This window comes from Rhinopithecus roxellana, chromosome 2, assembly GCF_007565055.1.
Source record: "Rhinopithecus roxellana isolate Shanxi Qingling chromosome 2, ASM756505v1, whole genome shotgun sequence".
In the NCBI taxonomy this organism is placed as follows: Eukaryota; Metazoa; Chordata; class Mammalia; order Primates; family Cercopithecidae; genus Rhinopithecus; species Rhinopithecus roxellana.
In genome coordinates this window covers 60,992,853-61,017,201 of record NC_044550.1, presented here as the reverse complement: position 1 = coordinate 61,017,201, position 24,349 = coordinate 60,992,853, and positions in this window count along the sequence as shown.

Here is a 24,349-nt window from a genome sequence, read left to right as displayed (position 1 = left end):
AATAAACTTAACAAATTTTTACCTCAACTATTTATAGTATCACTCCTGATATCTTCAGGTTTACAAACAAATAATGAAGGTAAAGTACACATTTAGGATAATATGATATTTGTCTTCATATTCTATGTTCAGTTCAAATGGGTACTTAAAATTATTAAGAAGAAGAATTAAAAAATCACCAAAAATATCAAACTCTAAACTTTTAACTCCTTAAAGAATGGAGGACAGATAATATTAACTTTAAATATGTGCTGTTGTCTGAATGTTGGCATACCCCCAAATTCATACATTGAAATCCAAACCCTGAAGGCTATGGCATTTGAAGATGAGCCCATTGTGAGGTTATTAGATCATGAGGGCATAGTTCTTATTAAAAGTATTAGTGCCCCTATAAAAGACTCAAGGGAGCTTGTCTCTTTCACCCACTTGAGGACTCAGCAAAAAGATGCCATCCATGAGAAATAGCCCTGATCAGACACCAAATCTGCCAGTGGCTTGATCTTGGATTTTCAGCCTCCAGAACTATGAAAAATAAATGTTTCTTGTTGATAAACCACCTAGTCTGTGATATTTTGGTTATGGCAATCCAGGCAGATTTAAAAATATGCATATTATGACCATTATGTGCAAGATATTCAGCAGCTGTGCGCATAGTGTTGAATTGTCAGATATGAAAGCCATTAATCCCACATGACAGTTGAGCACTTGAAATATGGTGAATCCAAATTGAGATGTGCTGTAAACAATTCATATTAGATTTTGAAGACAAGACTTATTATTTTTAAAAGAATGCAAAATATCTCATTAAGGACTTCTAGTATCCTTTCCAGAATGTGAAGCACAGGAAAGAACACCACTTCCACCCTTATAACAAAAACGAGTTGGAATAAGTTCAAATTCATGATTCTTTTGTAAACTTTCAGAGAACTGAGACTGCAGAGCAACCAATGGACCAAACTCTCAGGAGAGGCAGGTACCTGCAGGGAGAGAAGATACTGTGTGCTTGCTTCCCAGAGGCCACTGGGCACCAACAAGTAGAATTCAGATACAATAGTCAACAAACTGGTGAAGGCTCAGGGAAGGGTGGAAGGGCAGTGCAGAACCCTTGAGACCTGTAGAAAGTGGCGGAAGTTCTCACTCTCTTGCAGGATTTTTCTCCACGAACCTTCCCATGTAATCACAGAAAAGATGAGAGAACCTGAACAAAGCATTGGATTGCGTGCAGACCTGGGGTAGAAGAATAGCACCCCAAAAGGAGGAGCAAGAAACTCTACTTGACTCTTTTTTCTCATCTCCTCTGACTGAAAAAATTTCATGGGAAGAAAGGAAACAAACACTTTTGCCTGTAGAGCACTGCTGACAAAAATACCAAGAAAAACCAACTCCCAGAGAGGCCCACACAGTCAGCCAAGGCACAGGATAACTGAGAAGGCCACATCTATGAGAGTTAAAGATATGGTGCCTGTCTAAGGTTGACTCTTGATCAGAACAGGGAACACCCCACCACCACCCACCACCCACAAGCAAAACAGCTTCAGTAATGACAGTGTACAAAGATACCCTCTCTGTCATGCAATTAGAAAGGAGCACCCAAAGCTGAGGGCCAACAAATATTAATGTGGCAAGTCCGTCTTCCTTCTCTACATAAGGTTTCACTATGGGAATACAAAGGTTGTATTGATTTTAACTATAGAAACTACAGCCTCAAACTGTACACTAAAGGCCTAGCAGATAGAAGGATGTACCATTCCTAGGCCAACTTATATATATGAAAAGCCACAGCTAGGAAACAAAACAGTCATCAGATCCAAACTCAGATATCGCACAGATGTTGGAACTATGTGACGGGAAATTGAAAATAACTGTGACTAATGTGTTCAAGGCTCTAATGGAGATGGTAGACAACATGCAAGATCAAGTGGGTAATATCAGCAGAGAGATGGAAGCAATTAAAAATAATCAAATGAAAATGCTAGGAGTTCAAAAAAGAACTCAAACAAATATACAAGAAAAAAACAAACAACCCCATCAAAAAGTGGGGAAAGGATATGAACAGACATTTCTCAAAAGAAGACATTCATACAGCCAACAGACACATGAAAAAATGCTCATCATCACTCGCCATCAGAGAAATGCAAATCAAAACCACAATGAGATACCATCTCACACCAGTTAGAATGGCAATCATTAAAAAATCAGGAAACAACAGTTGTTGGAGAGGAAGTGGAGAAATAGGAACACTTTTACACTGTTGGTGGGATTGTAAACTAGTTCAACCATTATGGAAAACAGTAAGGCAATTCCTCAAGGATCTAGAACTAGATGTACCATATGACCCAGCCATCCCACTACTGGGTATATACCCAAAGGATTATAAATTATTCTACTACAAAGACACATGCACACGTATGTTTATTGCGGCACTATTCACAATAGCAAAGACTTGGAATCAACCCAAATGTCCATCTGTGACAGACTGGATTAAGAAAATGTGGCACATATACACCATGGAATACTATGCAGCCATAAAAAAGGATGAGTTTGCGTCCTTTGTAGGGACATGGATGCAGCTGGAAACCATCATTCTTAGCAAACTATCACAAGAAGAGAAAACCAAACACCGCATGTTCTCACTCATAGGTGGGAACTGAACAATGAGATCACTTGGACTCGGGAAGGGGAACATCACACACTGGGGCCTATCATGGGGAGGGGGGAGGGGGGAGGGATTGCATTGGGGAGTTATACATGATATAAATGATGAATTGATGGGTGCTGACGAGTTGATGGGTGCAGCACACCAACATGGCACAAATATACATATGTAACAACCCTGCACGTTATGCACATGTACCCTAGAACTTAAAGTATAATAAAAAATAAAAAAAAAGAAAGATAAAGAGTGCTCCTAATGTGTTCATGAGTACAGTCAACACAGCCAAGGAAATAATCAGTGAACTTGAAGGCAGGTCAGTAGAAATTACCCAAACTGAAACACAAAAAGAAGAAAGAGTGAAACAAAAATAAAACAGAGCATCCACAAACATTGGCACAAAACCAAGCAGGATAACATACACATAGGTAAAATCTCAGAAGGACAAGAGAGAATTTGGTAGAAGAATTATTTTTTGAAAATAATGATGACTAAGGATTTCCTAAAATTAATAGCACATAACAAACAACAGATTCATAGAACAGCAATAAGGAAAATACCAAAAAAGAAAAAAACGAATGAAAGAAAACAGAACAAAACAGAACCTCATACATAGACACATCATGTTCAAACTGGTGAAATTAAAAGTCAAAGTGAAAATGTTGACACCAAGCAGATATAGAAGTCACATTACGCACAGAGGAACAAAGATTAAAATTACAGCAGAATTCTTATAAGAAACTGTGAAAACCTGAAGACAATAGAATGGTATCTTTGATGTGCTGAAAAATAAATACTGTCAATCCATAATTTATATTTGGTAAAAATATCTTCCAGAAAGAAAGCAGATTTAGAAAAAAGCTGAAGTAATTCATTTCTAGTAAACATACACTGTAAGAAAGTGTATTAAGGTTCTTAAAGGATAATAAATATAATACAAACAGAATTTTGGACCCACATAAAGAAATGTAGAGAGCTGGAGTATAAGGTAAAAGAACTTCTTATTTCTTAGGTAAAATAAGTCTGAAAAATAACAGATAGTTGCAAGAAAAAATAATGGCAATATGGTTTGTGTTTACAGTACACGTAAAAGTAAAACAAATTATATCAGTGGTACAAAGCATGGAAGGAAGGGATTGGGAACATACTATTTTGAGATTCCTGTGCTACATGTTAAGTGGGATGATATTTGAAGGGAGAATCTGATTAATTAAAGAAGTATACTGTAAATTCTAGGACATAAATGATAAATCAGTAAAGAAAATAAAATGGAATCATGAAAAGATCAATTAATCCAAAATAAGGCAAAGAAAGTAGTAAAGATCAAAGGGAATGGATAGTGAGAGAATGACTAGTGCGATGGCTCCGAGCTGCTCCCGGCATCAGCCTTTGAGCCAACCCAACTGAGGTCCCAGACATTATGAAACAGAGATGGACCATACTCTTTATACTCTGTTCAAAGTTCCAAGGAAAGAATTGTGAGGTTGAATAATAAGAAATTGTTGTCTATAGTCATTCTGTTTGGAGGTAGTTTATTATATACTAATAAGTAATTCAAACAGTTCAAATTTATTAAACTGAAAGACACAAACAAAAATACTACCCAAATTAAGCCAAATAAAAATATATTTATAATAAGGGTGTAGGAGCATCTCAAATACTTTTGAGAAACAGAGTTGTGCCTTACAGGTCATAGAAAGTCTTTAGTCAGCAACTCTCTTTGTATCTCTATCTGATGCCACATAGATCCCTGCATTATACAGGTGAATAGACTGGCATGTGAGCCATCTGACATGTTACTGACTGCTATTTGGAAGGAAAGTATCAAAAAAACAATGTGACAGGACTGATTTCTGTGAGGATAAAGGAAAGAGTGATTCAGAGATTCTAGTGCAGCATACTCATTATGAATAGGGGCTTACAGGCCAGACAAACCTAAAATCAAATTCCAGCTGCTCTACTTTTTAGCTGGGAGGCAAATTTCTTTACCTTGCCAAGTGTCAGTCCTTACATATATATTTGTAACAACAGAAATTCACAGATAATGTTTTAGAAATCAAATGAAATACTGTTAACAATGTCCCTGGTTCTCAAGCAAGCTATTATTATTTTAGAGTGTTTTGGATAACTGGTTAATCAGGGGATTTAAACCACTGAGACAAAACAATAGGAAGAAGAATAAATTGGGGAGAAGAAAGTTAAGTTTTGCACATGTTGAATTTTAAATACTTGTGGGACATTTCACTGAAGATAAACAGTAGATAGTTGAGCATATGGGTCTGTAGGGAGCAAAGGAAAATAGGCTCAAATTAGATTATAGTCAGTTTCTGGAGGCAATTAAATCCCAAACTAAAATATTTTAGATAATCAGAAGACACTGGAAGCTTCAGAGCAGGAAAATGAATTCAGCTGCTAAAAGAAAAAGATCTGTACAGAAATCATTCTTCCTTATGTGACTCTCTAATAATAAAGTACTGGGAGGTTAATTTTAAGATATGTTTTTAAGAAAAATTACATTGTTAAAATGTTTAGTTGTTCTAACCATTTTATATGCAAATAGTTTTCAACATCACTAATGGAGAATAATACATTCCTCCAGTGTTAATGTCATTTGAAAAATCATGAAGTATTTTAGAAAAGTTGATGTATATTGTCAAAGCATTGTAAAAACATTATTATTTATAGAATGTATGGAGAGGGATCTCATTTTCAACCTGGGACTAGAGTTCAGCAAGTGAGGGCAATAGAGAGGCAAAACCTGTCTAATCATTGTGCAAATTACCAATGCATTTCTTCTGAGGGCTGCTGCCCTGCCTCTCTCTCCCCCCACAGCGTGGCCACCACCAAAGCTAACCAGCTGATCTCATAGTCCTTTCAATGTTGTGAGGAGAGTGTGGCTTATTATTGGTATTCAGAACATGGTTTACACTCATGCTAAACACAATTGGTGATTAATTGGTAGCCAGACAAAACATCCATCAGTCACCTTGCTAAGGGCTTCAGAATGTCTTGTGATGGTATCCTGAGATGAAAAGCACAGAAAGGCATGCAATAGGCGGATGATCGTCCTACTGCATAATATCTGAATAAGGATGACAGTCCAGATCTAGATACTTCTAAATATCATTACTTTAAGAAAGGAAAATAAGGAAGATAGAGCAGATTCCTATCAAGACAAAGAAGGTATTGGTGAACACTATCAGCTTCTTGGATCTTCAGTAGGCAGATACCTAAGCAGCCTCTGTTAACCACTAACATTACATATGGAGCTAAGGGACATGCTACATCAATTTTAATCTCCAACACCAGAAGCACAGTTCACTTTTCATATCTTGGTATATTCATATCTCTATCTTCTCATCTATACTGCATTCACTTGGAGGGTAGATAGTATAGAGGATTAATTAATCTACTTATTTATTATTTTATGAACATATTCATCAAGAGTATACTATCTGTTGGATACCGTGCTGAGTGTGAGGAATTAAATAACAAGCTGTAATTCTTAGACTGGAGCTGTTCTCCATCTGGTAGAATTCAGGTGTCAGGCATATATGTCATATACAAAAATTAAAATATAAAACTATAGGAGCAGAAGAGCTGCTGTGTGAAGTGTTATGGGAGCACCAGTGACTCAGTGACCAACTGTGTTTAAGGGTGGGAAAGTCAGTGACAGAGGTCAGCAAAGCTTCTGCAAAAAAAATCTATGTGGTATTTGAACACAGTTATGAAGGAAAGAGTAAGGATTTATTCAAACTACAGGGAGAAAGAAATTTTAGATACCAGGAATAGAAGTGTTGGATCAGTTAGAAAGCTTCAAGATGTGAGTAACAGAAATTATGACTCAATGGAACTTGGACAATAAAGAACTTATTTCAGTGGGGCACAGTGGCTCACACCTGTAATCCCAGCACCTTTGAAGTCTAAGGCAGGCAGATCATGAGGTCAGGAAATCGAGACCATCCTGGCTAACTGGTGAAACCCCGTCTCTACTAAAATAAAACAAAAAATTATCTGGGCATGGTGGCAGGCACCTGTAGTCCCAGTTACTCAGGAGGCTAAGGCAGGAGAATGACGTGAACACGGGAGGCAGAGTTTGCAGTGAGCCAAGATTGCACCACTGCACTCCAGCCTGGGCAAGAGAGTGAGACTCCATCTCAAAAAAAGAACAAAAAAAAACACTTGTTTTTTCACATCACAAGAAGATGAGAAGCAGGTGTTCCCAGGGTTTGTTAATTCAACTGCACATAGTTGCATTGCACACAATTTTATCATGTTCTATCTATGTCTTTTCTATCTATTTTGCCCTTTGTAGTAGGTCAGCAATGTTGCTGAAGACGACGAGACAGGAAGAGTAGCTCAGGGTGTCACATACAGACATATCGTGTTCGCCAGCCTTTTTCCTCAGGGGGCCCTCTTGTTATTGGTGAAGATCGGTTTTCCCAGAACCACTAGGTAGACATTTTCTTATGTTCCATTGGGTAGGAATGGGTAAAATATCCATGCCTCAATTAATCACTGGCAAAAGTAATTAGAGTAGAATAATATGTTTAGACCAGGAACTGGGCCAAGTATGACCCAGGAGATTTTACAAACGAACATTTGTAAATGAGGCAATAATAGAGAAAACTAACTTTAAACTGTTTTCCTAAAAAGGAATTTGACTATTTTCATTAGAAGATCTGTATTCAAACTTTACTCAATTATGATTATATTTTGAATTTGTCAACAAAAATGTATAAAAATGTATGTCCTTTTATGTGAGAACCTACATCAAATCCTTGAATTTGCCTGTTGGCTCACAAAGCCTAAAATATTTAGTATTTAGAACTTTACAGAAAAGGTTTGCTGATCCCTAACTTAAACCAATCATGATATACTCCTAGGCTGTACGTGGTGGCTCATGCCTGTAGTTCCAGTACTTTGGGAGGCCAAGGCTAGAGGACTGCTTGAGCCCAGGAGTTCAAGGCTGCAGTGAGTTATGATTGCACCACTGTACTCCATTCTGGGTGACACGCTGAGATTCAAACTAAAAAAAAAAAAAAAATTATGATATGCCCCTTTAACCAGGGGAGGGATCATCTTTTCTGACCATATGTCTCTGAAAAGAATACCAGAGGCCAGGTGCGGTGGCTTATCCCTGTAATCCCAGCAGGTGGCTGAGTCTCACAGATCACTTGAGCTCAGGAGTTGGAGACTAGCCTAGGCAATATGGCAAAACCCCATCTCTACTAAAATTAGCTGAGCCCAGGAGGTTGATGCTGGTGTGATCTGTAATTGCCCACTGTACCACTCCAGCCTGAATGACGGGAGTGATACCCTGCCTCAAAAAAAAAAAAAAAAAAAAAAAAAAAAAATTACAAAATTAAATTGACATTCTGCTGGTAAGAGAGTCAAGGTAGAGGGTATGGTTGCTGAGATGGAACCCACCATGTATGCCTCAAGTATGAAGCAAGATGAGATATAAAAAAAATACTTTGAATTTGGAATGGAAAGAAGATTATCAGGAAATGAAGAGTAGATGACATTTAAAAGGTTGATAGTGACCAGACCATAAAGATCGTATTAAAGAATTTGAATTTTACCCTAAAGGTAATAGGGAACAGTCAAAGAACTGCAACAATGGATAGGGTGATCACATTTGAATTTTATAAAGCTATTGTGGCAAATTCTGAAGTATTCCTTGAAGTGGGGCAAGGCTGGAAGCAAAGGTCCAGTTAGGAAAGAGTTGCAGGGCTCCTAATCAAAGAAAAATCTTGAGCAGTGGTGGCAGGAATGAAGATAGATGAGTTCTTGGAAGAATTTTTATTTAGAAAGTGGTAGAATTCAAGATAAATTTATGGCATGGGCTGTAAGTTGAATTCCAGTACTATTAAACATGATAGTAAACATAACCAAGAAAAAAAGACTTGTGTGGGAAAATAGAGTTTTGAATTTGTTGAGTGCAGGAAGAAAAGGCTCAGTCAACACTTGAAAATTTTCTGGGGCCTTGAAAGGTCTGGATATCATGAGCCAATCTGAATCTTTGATATTTATCATAGGCCATTATACATAGCTGCGATTGATTAATGGCATTGATATATGGTCTGACAAATAATGCTTATTCAAAACCAAATTATCATTAGTTATAGACTGATATAAAATTGGTAACTTACAAGGCATGTTTTTAAGCCATTCCATGTGTGATGATTCCTTTACATGGTCCAAAAGATTTATGGATCCCACCAGAGAGAACCTGTGCTTTTGGTATGTGTTGATCAATAAAATGCCGAATGGCAAAATGCTACCTTGGAATTTTATTAATCAAAACAGAATCTCATGCATTTTAAATAGAATAGTGCATTTGTGTATGCAAACTACAGACAATGTTCAGTGTGCATATGGAGTAACAGATCTCTTGAAATAACTCCAAGGACCCAAAAGGTCTGCAGCTCACCATGTGGTGCATAACTTTTTTGGTTTAATTTTCACGTCATGGAAATAAAAGCAGGAAAATCTTAGGTAGTCAGGACTGTCTAACTCCTAATAGTTGATATGTTCTATAAAGTTTAAAATCAAATCCAGGTTAACATTTCTTAATCATGAGAGTTAGTGTTACTCTGGGAAGAGTGTTGCTCCTCATAAGAGGATTCTCATAATAAAGGATTGCTCTGACGAGCCAGAATTTTCTTGGCTCAGGACTAAATCTCTGTCACATTAATTTTTGCTTTACCCCATTTTAGCACTTCATTCATCTCTGGGTTTATTTGCTTTTCCACACCATACATTGCAAAAACATTCTGTTCTCAGCACCATGCTCAATCTGAGCCACTTATATTTCCATATAACATTAACTTTCTTTCACTACTATAAAAGTAAACTAAAGAAATCCTTAAACAATTTATGGAAGTCCCACATTCTCTTTAGGAAACTCTTATCAGTTCTATAACTTACTACTAATATTTATTTAGAACATACACCACTCCTATTCAACATAGTATTGGAAGTTCTGGCTAGGGCAATTAGGCAAGAGAAAGAAATAAAGGTATTCCATTCGGAAAAGAAGAAGTCAAATTGTCCCTGTTTGCAGATGACATGATTGTATATTTAGAAAACCCTATTGTCTCATAGCCCAAAATCTCCTTAAGCTGATAAGCAACTTCAGCAAAGTCTCAGGATACAAAATCAATGTGCAAAAATTACGAGCATTCTTATACACCAGTAACAGACAAACAGAGAGCCAAATTATGAATGAACTCCCATTCACAATAGCTTCAAAGAGAATAAAATACCTAGGAATCCAACTTACAAGGGAAGTAAAGGGCCTCTTCAAGGAGAACTACAAACCACTGCTCAGTGAAATAAAAGCGGACACAAACAAATGGAAGAACATATCATGCTCATGGATAGGAAGAATCAATATTGTGAAAATGGCCATACTGCCCAAGGTAATTTATAGATTCAATGCCATCCCCATTAAGCTACCAATGACTTTCTCCACAGAATTGGAAAAAACTGCTTTAAAGTTCATATGGAACCAAAAAAGACCCCACATTGCCAAGACAATCCTAAGCCAAAAGAACAAAGCTGGAGGCATCACGCTACCTGACTTAACACTATACTACAAGGCTACAGTAACCAAAACAGCATGGTACTGGTACCAAAACAGAGATATAGACCAATGGAACAGAACAGAGCCCTCAGAAACAATACCACACATCTACAGCCATCTGATCTTTGATAAACCTGACAAAAACAAGAAAGGGGGAAAGGATTCCCTATTTAATAAATAGTGCTGGGAAAATTGGCTAGCCATAAGTATAAAGTTGAAACTGGATCCTTTCTTTACTCCTTATACGAAAATTAATTCAAGATGGATTAGAGGCTTAAATGTTAGACCTAAAACCATAAAAACCCTAGAAGAAAACCTAGGTAGTACCATTCAGGACATAGGCATGGGCAAGGACTTCATGTCTAAAATACCAAAAGCAATGGCAACAAAAGCCAAAATTGACCAATGGGATCTAATTAAACTAAAGAGCTTCTGCACAGCAAAAGAAACTACCATCAGAGTGAACAGACAACCTACAGAATGGGAGAAAATTTTTGCAATCTACTCATCTGACAGAGGGCTAATATCCAGAACCTATAAAGAAATCAATCAAATTTAAAGAAGAAAACAGACAACCCCATCAAAAAGTGGGCAAAGGATATGAACAGACATTTCTCAAAAGAAGACATTCATACAGCCAACAGACACATGAAAAAATGCTCATCATCACCCGCCATCAGAGAAATGCAAATCAAAACCACAATGAGATACCATCTCACACCAGTTAGAATGTCAATCATTAAAAAATCAGGAAACAACATGTGCTGGAGAGGATGTGGAGAAATAGGAACACTTTTACAATGTTGGTGGGACTGTAAACTAGTTCAACCATTGTGGAAGACAGTGTGGCAATTCCTCAAGGATCTAGGACTAGAAATACCATTCGACCCAGCCATCCCATTACTGGGGATATACCCAAAGGATTATAAGTCATGCTACTATAAAGACACATGCACACATATGTTTATTGCGGCACTATTCACAACAGCAAAGACTTGGAATCAACCCAAATGTCCATCAGTGACAGACTGGATTAAGAAAATGTGGCACATACACACCATGCAATACTATGCAGCCATAAAAAAGGATGAGTTCGTGTCCTTTGTAGGGACATGGATGCAGCTGGAAACCCTCATTCTCAGCAAACTATCACAAGAACAGAAAACCAAACACCACATGTTCTCACTTATAGGTGGGAATTGAACAATGAGATCACTTGGACACAGGAAGGGGAGCATCACACACCGGGTCCTATTGTGGGGAGGGGGTAGAGGGGAGGGATAGCATTAAGAGATATACCTAATGTAAATGATGAGTTAATGGGTGCAGCACACCAACATGGCACATGTATACATATGTAACAAACCTGCACGTTATGCACATGTACCCTAGAACTTAAAGTATAATAATATATATTCATTCTCTAACAATTAATTGAAGATGCCTACAAATGTGTTCTTAGATAGTATTACAGAAATATCCTAATAATGAGATAACAGAACTAAGAATAATTGTGATTTCTAATTCAGCTACTGGATAAACATATTAACCTCTTTCTTCTAATGCTATATTTAATTGATACTTAATTATTGTATATATTTATGAGGTACATGTGTTTTTTTGAAACATGCATACAATGTGTAATAATCAAATCAGGATATTTAGGATATCCATCACCTGAAACATTTATTTCTTTGGGTTGGAAACATTCTAAATCTTCTCTTGTAGCTCTTTGGAAATACACTATAAATCAGGGGTCTCCAATCCCTGGAGGCCACGGACCAGTACCAATACTACTCTGTGGCCTGTTAGGAACCGGGCCGCACAGCAAAAGCAGCTGTCTAACGAGTGAAGCTTTATCTGTATTTACAGTTCCTCCCTATCACTCACCTCATAGCCTGAGCTCTGTCTCCTGTCATATCAGCAGCAGCATTAAATTCTCATAGGAGTGTAAACCCTATTATGAACTGCGCATGGGAGGGAGCTAGGTTGCATGCTCCTTATGAGACTCTAATGTCTGAGGATGTGTCACTGCCTCCCATCACCCCCAGATGGGACCATCTAGTTGCAGGAAAACAAGCTCAGGGATCCCACTGATTCTACATTATGGTGAGTTGTATAATTATTTCATTATACAACATTGTATTACTATTACAATGTAATAATAATAGAAATAAAGTACACAATAAATGTAATGAGTTTGAATTATCTCAAAACCATCCCTGCCCCACTCTCCAGTCTGTGGAAAAATAGTCTTTTATGAAACTGGTCCCTGGTGTCAAAAAGATTGGGAATTGCTGCTATAAATTTTTGTTAACTAGAGTCGCCTTACTGTGCTATCAAACACTAGAACTTATTCTATCTAGCTGTATGTTTGTATTCATTAACCCCCCTTTTTTATCCCCATTCACTCTCTCCCCTACCCTTTCCAAGCTCTGGTAACCATTATTCTACCTCTAACTCCATGAAATCAATTCTTTATTAGCTCCCACATATGAGTGAATATATATAATATTTGTCTTTCTGTGCCTGGCTTATTTCATTTAACATAATGTCCTCCATTTCCATCTATGTTGCTAAAATAACAGAATTTTATTCCTTTTTGTGATTCAATAATATTCCATTGTGTATATATACTACATTTTCTCCCTTCATCTCTTGATGGACATTTAGGTTGATTTCATGTCTTGGCTATTGTAAATAGTGCTGTAATAAACATAGGAGTACAGATGTCTCTTTAAAACCCTGACTTCATTTCCTCTGGATATATAACTAGTAGTGGAATTGCTGAATGATATGGTAGTGCTATTTGAGGAACCTCAGTACCATTCTCCATGGTACATTTCCACCAAGTATATGAACATTCACCTTTCTCTGCATCATGGCCAGCATGTTATTTTCTGTCTTTTTGATACCAGCCATTTTAACTAGGGTGAGACAGTATCTCATTGTGGTTTTGATTTACATTTCCCTGATGATTAGTGATGTTGAGTATTTTTTCATATACTTGGCCATTTGCACGTTGTCTTTTGAGAAATGTCTATTTGGATTTTTTTTGCCCATTTTTAATTGGGTTGTTTGTTTTCCCTATTGAGTTGCTTCAGTTTCTTATATATTTTGGTTTTTAATTCTTTGTGAAATGAATAGTTTGCAAATATTTTCTCCCATTCTGTAGGTTGTCTTTTCACTTTGCTGATTGTTTACTTTGCTGTGCAGAGCTTTTTGGCTTGATGTAATCCCATTGGTCAGTTTTCGCTTTTGTTGCCTGTGCTTTTGAGGTCTTACTCAAAAAAGTATTTGAAAAGATCAATGTCCTGACCCATTTTCTCAATGTTTTCCTCTAGTAGTTTCATAGTTTCATGTCTTACAGTTACACCTTTAATTTCTTTTGGGTTGATTTTGATATATAGTGAAAGATAAAAGTCTAGTTTTATTCCTCTGCATAATGATATCCAGTTTCCCACAGAACCATTTATTGAAGAGACTGTCTTTTCCCCAGTGTATGTTCTTGGCTACTTTGGAGAAAATGAGTTGGCATAAATGAATGATTTATTTCTGGGTCATCTAGTCTGTTCTCTTGGTCTATGGGTTTTTGTTTTGTTTTTTGTTTTTGTTTTTGTTTTTACCGGTGCCAGTACTATGCTGTTTGGTTTACTATAGTTTTGTAGTATATTTTGGAGTCACATATTGTGAAGCTTTCAGCTTTGTTCTTTTTGCTCAGTGTTGCTTTGGCTATTAGGTGTTTTTTGTAGTTCCATTTAAATTTTAAAATTGCGTTTTCTATTTCTGCAAAGAATGCCATTGGTATTTTTGATAGGTTGTATTGAATCTGTAGAATTCTTTTAGTATGACATTTTATTAATTCTGCTAATCCACAAGCATTGGCTATCTTTCCATTTTTAATGTCCTATACAATTTATTTCACCAGCATTTTTATTTCTAGGCATTACTTTTTTGTAGTTATCATAAATGAGGTTGCTTTCTTGATTTCTTTTTCAGATTGTTTGCTATTGGCATAAGGGAATGCTGTTGATTTTGTATCCTGCAACTTTACTGAATTTATCAGTTCTGTCAAATTTTGGTGGAATAATAGGTTTTTCTAAATATAAGATCTTGTTGCCTGTAAAAAAGATAATTTTACTTCTTCTTTTACAATTTAGATTCTCTTTATTTCTCTCTCTTGTCTAATTGCTCTGTCTAGAACTTCTAGTACTATGTTGAATAAAAGTGGTAAAACTGGGCATTCTTTTCCCAGGTGTTACAAAAAAGGTTTTCAATTTTTTTCCCCACTCAGCATGATGTTACCTGTGGGTTTGTAACATATGGCCTTTATTGTTTTCAGGTATGTTCCTTCCATGTCCAGTTTGTTGAGAGTTGATGGGGGAATGTTAAATTTTATCAAATCATTTTTTGGAATCTATTGAAATTATCATGGTTTTTGTTCTTGATTCTGTTGATGCTTGTGGATATTCATCGATTTCTGGGCATTGAAGAGCTGGGTATTTATTCCAGTCTTCACAGTCTGGCCTTGTTTGTACCAGTACTTCTTCAGAGGGCCTTCCAAAAATTCAAAGGGGACAGATTGAGTTCCCTAAGCCTGAGGTCACCGCAGATGTTTCAGCATTAGAGGATACCCTAAGCCCAGCTACACTGTGATTCTTGCAGGCTCTGAGATATGAAGCCTGATGGGCTTGGAGAAGATGAGGGAGAATTCCCAAAATTCCTCACTCACTCCCTTCTCTCTGCCCCATATAGAAGGAGTATCTGCTTCCCTAAGTTGGGAGAGGGGTGACAAGCACTCCCATGGCTACTGCAGTTTCACCAAAGCCCATGACCGCCCAAACCAGTGCAGTATCAGGGCTTACCCAAGGCCTGCAGCTGCTACTGTCTGACTGCCACTGATGTTTATTTATTTATTTTATTTATTTATTTATTTTTTTTTTTTGAGACGGAGTCTCGCTCTGTCACCCAAGCTGGAGTGCACTGGCCAGATCTCAGCTCACTGCAAGCTCCGCCTCCTGGGTTCACGCCATTCTCCTGCCTCAGCCTCCCGAGTAGCTGGGACTACAGGCACCCGCCACCTCGCCCGGCTAGTTTTTTGTATTTTTTAGTAGAGACGGGGTTTCACCGTGTTAGCCAGGATGGTCTCGATCTCCTGACCTTGTGATCCACCCGCCTCGGCCTCCCAAAGTGCTGGGATTACAGGCTTGAGCCACCGCGCCCGGCCGCCACTGATGTTTATTTAAGGCCCAAGGACACTTTACTCCGCTAGTGGTGAAGCCAGCTGGCACTTGGGTCCATCCCAGTAGGACAACAGATACCCTTCTGGCCCTGGGGTAGGTCTAGAAGCATGTACTACAGTAATGGCCTATATTCTGGGGCTTTGGAATTCTGCCAGGTGCTATGTTTTACTGTGGTGGGGCTGGTATTAGGTTGTAAGGGAGTCTCTCTCCATGCTGCATTGCCTGGAGGTGAAAGAGAGGTAACTCAGAACCTCCTGTGGCCACCACAGCTAGGGTCATGCTGGGTTGCACTTTGAGGTCCACATCTTCCCAGACCAGCACAGGACTGGAACTTGCCCAAGGACTGTGGTGACTAAGGCCTAGCTGCCTCTAAAATGTATTCAGGGTCCAAGGCCATTTTAGTCAGTCTGTGATAAAACTGGCTGGGACTCAGGTTCCTCCCACTAGGAGTTGCAGATTCCCATTGGCCCAGGATAGTTCATAAATGCTCCCTCCATGGACACCTGCCTAGAATCAAGAACTGAAGAATTCTGCCTGGTGCTGTGTATCACTGTGAGAGCGACACTGAGTTTCAATGCAAAGTTCCACATCACTTCCCTCTCCCTCCACAGGGCTGCATACGGTCTCTCTGCACTGCACTGCCTGGCGTTGGCAGAGGGGTAGTATAGGCAATGCAAGACTGTTCTTCCTACCCTCTTCAATGCATCTTTTCTTGTTACGCTAAAACCAGGCACTGTGATCTCTCACTTGACTTTTAATGTCTTGTGAAGGTGTTCCTTGTGTGGATAGTTGTTCAGTTTGATGGTCCTGTGATGGGACCATCGCTAGAGGGTTTTATTTAGCCTCTTTGCTGTACCTCTCCCCACTGCTGTTTAATGTTGAAATTAACTGCTATGTAACCTAATTCTGAATTAAAAAGCTTTGTTCAAAACTTACCTCGTTTAAAGGTCTATATTCAAGGTAACTTTTTCACATGTAAAAGTGTGCCATATGGCTGGGCGCAGTGGCTCACACCTGTAATCCCAGCACTTAGGGAGGCCGAGGTGGGTGGATCACAAGGTCATGGGATTGAGACCATCCTGGCCAACATGGTGAAACCCCGTCTCCACTAAAAATATAAAAATTAGCTAGGCATGATGGTGCGCGCCTGTAGTCCCAGAAGGCTGAGGCAGGAGAAATGCTTGAACTTGGGAGGTGGAGGTTGCAGTGAACCAAGATAATGCCACTGCACTCTACTCTAGCCTGGCGACTGAGCAAGACTCCGTACCCCCCAAAAAAGAAAAAGAAATAGTGGGCCATAGATGATAAACTTACAAAGCCAGTAAGATTATCTAAGCATGTTTTTCTAATGATCATAATAGGACTAGTTTAACCCAAAATAGTTGCATTTATGTTGCTTCATGCACTCTTTAAAAAAGGTGAATTGTTTTTAATTTATTATAAGAGTAATGTTCTTGGGTTCTCTGTTGGCCAGAGTAAAAGAAATTTAATTTAGTGAATAATTTGTCAAACTCATAATTTTTATATCTTTTACCAATTGCCAGATAGAAAACTAAGCGCCTATACACCTGAGCTACAGTTCACCTCTACAAGGTAGTTCAAGGAAAAGCATGTATGAAAAGATGTCTTGGTTTTTCATGAAATTTAGGCATTGTTAGATGACAAAACTGATCAAGCCAGAAATGTCCTAATGTGAGGGAGTCAATGGTGAATTAGACACTCTAGAGCTGGGTGCAGGAAGGCTAACACAACCTGGATTCTTGTTATGATCTCTTACCCTGCTTAACTATGCCAAGCTGAAACAACAAATAAAAGTTACCCAAATATTGTTCTATCTTGAGCATTAAATCACTCTAAGACTCTGAAGCCATGATGAGAAGATCAGAGTTAACCTAAAATAAAATACGTTTTAATGTTTAATAATGTTAACCTGAAATAAAATACATTTACAAATATAATGAACCATTATACATATTCTGATAATATTCTGATAAAATTTCATATGCTAAAGAACCACAGCCTGAAACCTGATGAGAGGCACACTGTTGTCTTTGACAGGAGTGCCGTTCACATGGTTTCAGTAAGAACAAAACAAAGAGCTGGTCCTTCTCTGTGCAGAAGGCTGTATGCTTAGGCAGAATGGGCAACTCTCTACATGTGTTAAACGTAGAGGGCTAAGAAACCCCCTGTGATGATAATTACAAAATTTTCTACCTCTTATTCTATCACTAATGTTCAAAAATTTTCCAGTGACAATCCATCCTATTAGGTTTTTTTATTCTAATGAAGCAAATAATAATAATAATAATAAAAACACTAAAGAACAGTACCATCTCAATGGTACCATTTACTACTTATTCAGACTCCATGAACTTGGCCTTTTCCAGTGCTCCATTCAGTTGAAAGGGGATTCCTTGAAGATGGAGACACATAATTAGATGTAATCGTTCTGAGGTGTTCATGAAATTGTCAAAAGAAGCTATCTAATAGCCAGCTGGACATAAAGGATTACAGCTAAACTGAGGTGTCTAATCCAGAGATAAAAATTTAGATTAATCAAGAGTTAGTTGATAGTGGATCAAAGAGGGAACTGAGGATAGTTGAGTAACACCCACATTTTAAGTTACAGCATTGTTTTTTTTCTCTAAATACATAAAGCTAAATATATGCATGTCATAAAATTAGAAAATATAGAAAAAAGAAAAGTTCCATAACAGAGAGATAATTTTTAATACATTGTGTCATAACTAGTATTTTTCTATACATATCTATAAAATATTCTTCTAAACAGAGTTGGGATTATGCTGTATAAAAATAGCTTTTATTACCTCTTAATAAATGGCAAACATATACCAAAATCTGGAGAGTAACATAGATGAGAAGGCAAACCAGTGAAAGCTCTTTTTTACTGAGATCATTTACTGAATCTAATGAACCCAAGCTTCAGTTTCTAGCCTCACAGAATGTGAAAGTTAAGTGACAAAGTTTAGGCATGCCCAATGTGGATTTTCAAAGTAGGTGACACCTCAATAAAGAGGAAAACCAGAAACAGCCCCACAGCCCTAAAGAACTGCAAGAAGTTGCCATGGGACTGGTCAGTGAAGGAGAGAGAAAATGATTGAAAATTGTACCTGAGAACCAGAATCTATTGGGTAGTATTTCTAGACCTCAAATTGTGACTTGAAAGTTCTCTCAGACTGAGAATGCCCCAACGCAACCGGCAGAAACAGACGAAATTCTTCTGGATAAGCTTACATTTACTCTAGGCCACAAAGAATACCTAAGTATCAATTTCCAAGGAAAACGAGAAGCTCACAATAAAAGAATAAGCATACTGGCTGGGCACAGTGGCTCACGCCTATAATCTCAGCACTTACAGAAGCTGAGGCAGGTGGATCACCTGAGATCAGGAGTTCGAGAGCAGCCTGGCCAACCTGGTGAAAGCTGTCTCTATTAAAAATTCAAAAATGAGCCAGGTGTGGTGGTGAGAGATGAAGCCAGCTGGGCTTCTGGGTTGGATGAGGACTTGGAGAACTTTTGTGTCTAGCTAAAAGATTGTAAAAATGCACCAATCAGCACTCTGTAAAAATGCACCAATCAGTGCTCTGTGTCTAGCTAAAGGATTGTAAATGCACCAATCAGCACTCTGTAAAAACGCAATAATCAGCACTCTGTGTCTAGCCAAAGCATTGTAAATGCACCAATCAGCACTCTGTAAAAATGTACCAATCAGCACTCTGTGTCTTGCTAAAGGATTGTAAATGCACCAAACAGCTCTCTGTAAAATGGACCAATCAGCAGGATGTGGGCGGGGACAAATAAGGGAATAAAAGCTGGCCACTCCAGCCAGCAGCAGCAACCCGCTTGGGTCCCTTTCCATGCTGTGGAAGCTTTGTTCTTTTGCTCTTCACAATAAATCTTGCTGATGCTCACTCTTTAGGTCTGCACTACTTTTATAAGCTGTAACACTCACCGTGAGGGTCTGCAGCTTCATTCCCGAAGTCAGCAAGACAACAAACCCACTGTGAGGAACAAAGAACTCCAGACACGCCACCTTTAATAGCTATAACACTCACTGTGAAGGTCTGCAGCTTCACTCTTGAAGTCAGTGAGACCACAAACACACCAGAAGGAAGAAACTCCGGACACATCTGAACATCTGAAGGAACAAACTCTGGACACACCATCTTTAAGAACTGTAACACTCACCGTGAGGGTCTGTGGATTCATTCTTGAAGTCAGTGAAACTAAGAACCCGCTGGAAGGAATCAATTCCAGACACAGTGGCACGTGCCTGTAATCTGAGCTATCTAGGAGGCTGAGGCAGGAGAATCTCTGGAACCCGGGAGGTAGAGGCTGCAGTGAGCCGAGATTGTGCCACTGCACTCCAGCCTGGAAGACAGAGCAAGATTCCATCTCAAAAAAAAAAAAAAAAAAAAAGAATAAGCGTACATAGAAGGAAATGTATAGATATGTCAGTTTTTAAAATTATTGGATGCAAATTATTAAGTACACTGAATAGAAAGATAGCTATAGATAGATAGATGATAGCTAGATAGGTAAAGAGAGACAATCTGCACAGATACAGGCAAAGATTAGGAAACTAAAAGTTAACTATAAAATTACCTCCTGATGTACCAAAATAGATGTGGAAGATGCAATGATTCAAATTTAAAATTCAAAGGATGGTTTAAACACTTTTGAGAAAGCTGAGGAAGGAATTATCATTGGAAAGACAGAATGGAAGAAATTATCCAAAATGTATTACACAGAAAAATGATTGCAAAAATGTAAGGGGTTAAGGGACATAGAAAAAGAAGTGAAAGGTTCTAAAAAAGCACAATATCTAATTGATGTCTCAGAAAAAGGGAAGAGAAAGAATCTGGGGAAGGTTAATATTTGAAAAGACCAAGATTGAAAGACTTTTAAAACTCATGAAACAGCCAGAGGTCCATCAAATCCTAAGCAGAGCAAATAAAAAATAAATCTTCAACTGGCCACATCAGAGAGAAGCAGAAGAATACCAATAAAAGAGAGGCTTCTAAAAGCAGTCAGAAGTGAGGGGAAAAATATGGGTTATCAGAGAAGTTAAGTGGCAGTCGACTGGACTGCAATATTGAGAATCAGGAAGCAGTGGAATGCCCTTATTGTAATTTAAACTAAAATAATTGTCATAATAAGAAAAATTCCTTCAATAATGAAGAGAAAATAAGAACATTTTGGATTTTTTAAAAGAGGTTACATCACCAAATCAAAGAATATACTTCAGGAGCAAAAATGGTTTTATATGCAAAAATCTGAGATTTTTCATATAAAAAACAAAAAAGAGAGAATGAAGAAAAATGAATGATAAATATGATGAAAATAAAAATGAGGGTTGGCCCTGTGTAGCAATACTAACAGCATCTTATAGGTTTTAAAATAAGATAAAATTAAAATTCACTACAACATGACAGGTCAAGAAAAGGCTAGATGGATGTAAGATGCTTTAAGATGTGTATGTTTCCTGAGAAAAGGGTAAAGATAGTGACTAATGCATGACTTTGATACATTTAGTAGAATATTCTGTTATTTCTAGGGTAAGACTTAAAGAAAGGAAACAGAGTATATCTTTAAATCTGGTGAAGAGGAGGGAATGGAATGATAAACATGAATATATAGATAGGAAAAATGGGGGGATTGAAGGACTAAGAATTTGCCAGATGAGTAGAAAGAGACCACGAATGTGTGCTGGTGAGGAAGCCAAGGAGGAATTTTTTTCAATGAAAACATGGCCAGCAAGGTCAGACACTAGAAGGACCAGCAAGTTAAGAAATTAAGAGGCCACTGAACTTAGTAACAAGAAAGATACCAAAGAGCCCCTTGCGTTGAATGAGTTGTTTTGCAGGACAAGAGGCTAAAGAGAGCTAAGCAGTGAATGAGAAGAACAAAAAACCAAAAACACCCCAGACTGTATACGTCGTCATCATTTGTACCATTAGTACAATACACTTTATTCCCAATTCCATTGCCCTTTATTTTGGCCAAAAAAAGCACAATATAGTAATTGCTTATCCCTTCAGTATTGGGCTTTTGAAAATTCTATTACCTGAATTTTGCATATTTATGACAGAGGAATGGAACTGAATTATAACTTATATTACTATTAAACAATTTGCTTAGAACAACATACACCAACAAATCAGTTCCTGTTTCTGTTTGGATAGGATACTCAAAAGTTTTCTGTCCATCTGAGTTTAATTATTGTGAATCCCTATTAAGGGTAACTATTTTAGTCACCCTTATGAATATTACCATTCTCCAACATAAATAAGACTTTCAAAAAACTTAACTATGAAAGAAAGGAAATGTAGGCACGGTATTTCATAAGAGGTGTTGCTTCAAGTGAGAATTGACTCACATTGGTATGTTTCAGTCAATAGAAAGGGTGGAAACAAGCGGCTGATAGGTATAGAAGAGGCAAATATGGCTCAGAGGAAATGGAATCCAGAACGCAGGCAATCGAACTAAATTTAGGAAAGTAGAAAGAAAGCTATTATCTAAATTAGCTAACTACATACAGGACAAATGACACATGTTTTAGATTATTCAATCTTCATATCAACTCTATGCAACTGTTATTTGTATTATCTCCATTTAATAAATTATTGAAGGAAATAAGTAACAAAAAGTGAATGTAGATATTTTTAACTGTTGGAACAGGACATTGGGTGCATTTATTTATCATGACTTTTTCAAAAAATTGGATGGAAGGACATCTTATTCTTAATTCTGTTAGTGAGAGGTGGAGAAAGAAGCAGATCTTAAAAGAGGAATGTAACTGTATGGAAAATGAGAGACATAATTGTTATATCATTTAAATGAATTATTGCATAGAGATGAGGAGTCAGTTAATGCAGACAAGATTTTCCAGAACCCAAGTGTAGCAATAGACAAGTCGAAGAGGTGATTGATCAAAAAAGAGGGGCAGGATACAATAAAATTTAGTCTACTTGGCTAGATAGTGATTAAAATAATAGGCCATGATGTCTAAACTCGACAAAGAAGAAGCTTAAAAATGAGGGTGGAACTGATAATTTTGAAGAAAATGGAGTCATTATGAATTGCAAAAAATGTAGGTAGCTGGAAGGACAGCAAGTTTCACCCAAGAACAGACACTGAAATTATTCACAAAAACTTCTTTAATCTCCCTACCTAGAATTTCAGTCTTTTCTGTGTTTACATAGCACATCTACCTTTCTCACAACATTGACATAGTATGCCCTTTGCCAAAATAATGTGTATATGCATATGATTTCCTTTGATAGATTATTAGAAGTTGAGACTAGAGTACATATATTTAAAAGGTATAATTAATAGATGTTTTATATTCTGATGGCTGTACTATACCTAGAATAATTTTGGTTATACAGGTTGTATAGAATATTGGTGGCTCCCATCTATTTCAGTTACACAAATCCATCTCACCACCAGAAATAAATACAGGTCAAAACCTTCTGATTACTGCTCAGGTCTTTCGCCTATTGTAATAACCAAACTCACTTTGCCTCTGGAATTCAAAGGCTTTTATTTGGTGGTCTCTGTTCCTTCATGTACCATCTTCCTATTGACTGTGGAAAAAGAAACATCTACCTATTGCCATTGCAGGGTTAAAGGAGCTGAAAACCTAACTCAAAATTTGACCTGAGGACTACTAAATAATTTGCCTGCGGCATCTTTTTCTTCATATTGTTTCCTTTGGAGTCAGTCTGGCACGAATGTGTGTAATTGGTAGACTCTAAGCCACATGTCTATAGTCAAACTGCAAGGAAGGACGGGAAGTGAGTTTCTTGCTTCTGCTTTGGGGAATGTACAAATAATCTGGTAATTTCTGGAGCTGATATCAGCTGCAGCTACAACAGTAGAAGAAATAGTGAAACTCCTACACCCCTGTCAATAAATAGTGGAAATAAGTATAAATATTGATTAATGTCAATTAATACACTAATTGTTTCAAGCTAATTGCTTTAAGATTTTATAATAATAATAATTGATAATTGGGCCTCCTGATATGGGAATTTCTGAGAAGCCTTTCAGCAATCTCTGCTAAATTAGCATGAGTCACAAAACAGATGGTAAAGCAACAGTACACATTCCTTAAAAAGCACTGGATGATTTATGGCAGTCCTAAATTTATTATTAGGTTGTTGCAAAAGTAATTGCATTTTTGCCATTACTTTTAATGGCAAAAAACTAATACTATTTGCCAATTCTGTAGTTGCTTCTTATCCTAAATAGGTTAATTTTAAATGAATCTTTTTAGTAATATACAACCCATTCTGGGTAATTCTCATGTAAGTAGTAAATATGCAGTATATAAAAAAGTCTAAAATGTATAAACACTATATTAAAAATCAACACCCATAATTAAGAGAAAACAATGAATATGTTTAGACATTATGACACATTGAATAGAAATTTTAAAGTATCAAATATCATAAAACAGTGGTATTAATAAAGTACTACAGCCTGTAAAGTCTTCTAATGTTCTGCAGAAATCACTGCATCCTGGAACGTCTCTTCAATCTGTGTGATAATCAGTGCAAAGCAAAACAAAAAGATTTTTATTTCTGGAACTAAAAAAATTTTTGTTGACTACTTCAGCAAAAGTGTGTTTGTGCTAAGACTAGCGATATACATGAAATGATGCTCAGGTGTTTTATCATTAAAAGTTGAAAGTGCTAAACCAATAAATACTTTATCAAAATGGTAATTCCATTCTGTTAAAGCTTAAGACTGAAATGCCAAAAAGTTTTAATGATCAACAAGAAAAATTTCTTAAACACCATGAATCAATGTAATTGAAACAATAATAACTTTTGT